The following is a 4,005-nucleotide window of genomic DNA, read 5'->3' on the forward strand; positions in this document are numbered from 1 at the left end:
AATGAGATGAGGAGAGGAGAATACAGACAAGAGGGGTTTTAATGGAGAGAAGTATAGATTAGAATGCAGCCTGGCAATGGAAAAGGGACCCAGGCTTGGGTGAGGGGCCAATACAATTCCTACTCTGAGCTCCAGCACTTGCTTACCACCTGTGTAGTAAGTTACTCAGCTTCTGTTAGCCTTCATTGCCTCACCTGTGAGTTGAAGACAACAGCTCCTGGCTCACGGGGTTGTTGTGAGCGTGAGAGTCTGTGAATATACACACAGGGGGCACTCCATAAATGGCAGCTGTTACAATAACCCAAGCAGAGAGCAACAGGAAGTCAGGTGGGTGATGGAGGAGTAAGGGAGTAGCGTCCAAACAATGGGGAAGGGAGCTGGCATGAGCAGAAGCTCTCTGAAAAGACCGCAGCCGAGAGGGGGAAAGAACAAATTGGAATGAGCTAGACTGGACCTGACCCAAGCCTGGCCACGGAATATGTATGGCAGGGTGGAGAGGCTAAGTCCAGTGACTGAGATACTGCAGAACTGCAGGGTGGAGGCAAGAGAGAGAAGCAGGGGAAGGGGAAGAGAGCTGGAGGAGTTTGGCCTTAGCTACACCAAACTGATGAAGGCAGCCAGAAATTCCTAAGGAAATCTCAAAGAATGCCCCATGTCCCTTCCTGACCAGTGACTGCCTGTGAAATGGGGGAGGGAGCATGGAGTCCGAGGCAGCCCGCCCCTCTTCCCCAAACCCCAAATCACAAGGATTTTCCTGTAGTTGGAAGGATAGGGAGGAGGTGGGGGCAGAAACAGAGAGAGACAGAGACAGACTAGACGAACGTGTGTGTGTGTGTGTGTGTGTGTGTGTATGTGTGTGTGTGTGTGCGCGCGCGCGCATGTGCCAGCACACACAGGAAAGTGTATAGGTTTTTGAATAGCAGGCCTGGTCTCAGTTAGAATGCAAACTCCTTAAAGGAAGAGAGGCCGCCATAAGCAGCGCTATATACAAAGACTTTGAGGTAAGAAAATAAGCTTGGAACTTGATTCTACCATTTAGCAGCAGTGCAATTGCCATTGAGGCAAGTTTCTTAACCTCTCTGAACCTCAACTTCCTTGTCTGAAAAATGGGGATAATATTACAGGACTGCTGTAAGGACTAAGTGAGATCACCTGATTTTGCACTGTGCTTGAGTGCTAGGGCAAATCTACATCTGGGGACAGGGCCAGAGCCTGACAAGGCCAGAGAAGTCCTGTCTAATTAAACATGAGAGCAAAACATGCGTGCAGCAACACCGAGGATATCAATACGGGGACTTTAACCCGAAGTCACAAAAACAGTCTGAATTTCAAAATCAGGTCACTCCCCTGGATGTTTTTAGAATGAAATCCTTGAGGCATTGATATTGACATAGGGATCAGTTCTCCTTCCAAAGGTAACAGCAAAAATTGAGATCACAGCACCCAGACAAGGGTCCTTAGAGGCCCCACAGGGAACTACTGGCTATGTCCCAGAAGCCTCAAGAAGAAAAAAGGCGGCCGGGTGCGGTGGCTCACACTTGTAATCCCAGCACTTTGGGAGGCCGAGGCCGGTGGATCACGAGGTCAGGAGATCGAGACCACGGTGAAACCCCGTCTCTACTAAAAATACAAAAAAATTAGCTGGGCGTGGTGGCAGGCGCTTGTAGTCCCAGCTACTCGGAGAGGCTGAGGCAGGAGAATGGCGTGAACCCGGGAGGCGGAGCTTGCAGTGAGCCGAGATTGTGCCACTGTACTCCAGCCTGGGCGACAGAGCGAGACTCCGTCTCAAAAAAAAAGAAAAAAGGCGGAGAGGCTGGGCATGGTGGCTCATGCCTGTAATCCCAGCACTTTGGGAGACCGAGGCGGGTGGATCACGAGGTCAGGAGTTCGAGACCAGCCTAACCAACATGGTGAAACCACGTCTCTACTAAAAATACAAAAATTAGCCGGGTGTGGTGGTGTGCACCTGTAACCTCAGCTACTTGGGAGGCTGAGGAGGGAGCATTGCTTGAACCCGGAAGGTGGAGGTTGTGGTGAGCTGAGATCGTGCCATTGCACTCCAGCCTGGGCAATAAGAGTGAAACTCCGTCTCAAAAAAAAAAAAAAAAAAAGAAAAGAAAAGAAAAAAGGCGGAGAGTTACAAGAACCTAGAAACTCAGGGGTGGCCAGGATGTCTGTGGCACACCCCTGAAGGGCAGAGAAAAGAGAACAGCTAAGGTTTGCTTTGCAGTTTGAGGAAGCAGCCCAAGAAAGGTAAGGAAAGGAAAAGCAGACAAAATCAAGAGGCAGCAGAAAATCCTGGGACAGAAGGAGAGTGAAAGAGTTGTCAATTGCTACAACAAAAGTACCTTAGAAAAAAAAGAGCTGGGCGAGGCACAGTGGCTCACGCCTGTAATCCCAGCACTTTGGGAGGCTGAAGCAGCAGGATTACCTGAGGTTAGGACTTTGAGACCAGCCTGGCCAACATGGTGAAACCCCATCTCTACTAAAAATGCAAAAATTAGCCAGGCATGGTGACACGCACCTGTAATCCCAGCTACTCGGGAGGCTGAGGCAGGAGAATTGTTTGAACCCAGGAGGCGGAGGTTGCAGTGAGCCGAGATCGTGCCACTGCCCTCCAGCCTGGGTGACAGAGCAAGACTCCATCTCAAAAGAAAAAAAAAAAAGAAAAGAAAGAAAGAGTTGTCAATTGATAGGAAAGGGGAGAAGGGACTAAAAGAAAATAAGACATAGCAGTTTTGAATCTCCCTGTTCCTTTTTTTTTTTTTTTTTTTGAATCTCCCTGTTCCTAAAAAATACCCACAGAGAGAAAAGTTATACCTGTAGCCAAGTAGAGCTTATGGGAAAGAGTATGTGCTCTGCGAGAATCACTTGAACCTGGGAGGCGGAGGTTGCAGTGAGCCGAGATCGCGCCACTGCACTTCAGCCTGGGCTACAGAGTGAGACCCTGTCTCAAAAAAAAAAAAGTGTGTGGCCAGGTGCAGTGGCTCACACCTGTAATTCCAGCACTTTGGGAGGCTGAGGCGGGTGGATCACGAGGTCAGGAGATTGAGACCATCCTGGCTAATACGGTGAAACCCCGTCTCTACTGAAATACAAAAAAATTAGCCGGGCGTGGTGGGGGGTGCCTGTAGTCCCAGCTACTTGGGAGGCCGAGGCAGAAGAATGGCGTGAACCCATGGGGCGGAGCTTGCAGTGAGCTGAGATCGCGCCACTGCACTCCAGCCTGGGTGACTGAGCTAGACTCCGTCTAAAAAAAAAAAAAAAAAAAAGTGTGTGTTCTGGAGTCAGCTTAACCTGGCTCAAATCCCAGATCTATCACTTACTGACTATGTGACTCTTAAATAAGTCCTTTCACCTTTCTTTGCCTCCGTTTGCTCATCTGTGATATGAGGATAAAGCAACACTTACCTCAAAAAGTTCTTTTGAGGATTAAATGAGAGTGCAAGTGCAGGGGCCTGGCATATAACAGGTACTCAGTAAACATTTTTTTAATAAAAATGCTACAACGTTGGGGGTCTTATTATTATTATTATTATTATTTTCTGAGACAGGCTGGAGTGCAGTTGGCGCAATTGAAGCTCACTGCAGCCTCGACCTCTTGGACTCAAGAGATCTGCCTGCCACAGCCTCTCGAGTAGCTAGGACTATGGGTGAATGGCACCAGCCACCATGCCTGGATAATTTTTGTGTTTCTTTTTTTGTAGAGATGGGGTCTCACTATGTTGCCTATGGCTGGTCTCGAACTCCTAGACTCAAGTGATACTCCTACCTCTGCCTCCTTTTAATTTTTTTTTTAAGAGACGGGGGTCTCCATATGTTGCTTAAGAATAAGCTGGCCAGGGGCCGGGCACGGTGGCTCACACCTGTAATCCCAGCACTTTGGGAGGCCGAGGTGTGTGGATCATGAGGTCAGGAGATCATCCTGGCTAACATGGTGAAACCCCGTCTCTACTAAAAATACAAAAAAAAATTAGCCGGGCGTGGTGGCAGGTGCCTGTAGTC

The sequence above is a fragment of the Hylobates moloch genome, unplaced genomic scaffold (assembly GCF_009828535.3).
Source record: "Hylobates moloch isolate HMO894 unplaced genomic scaffold, HMol_V3 SCAFFOLD_7, whole genome shotgun sequence".
In the NCBI taxonomy this organism is placed as follows: domain Eukaryota; kingdom Metazoa; phylum Chordata; class Mammalia; order Primates; family Hylobatidae; genus Hylobates; species Hylobates moloch.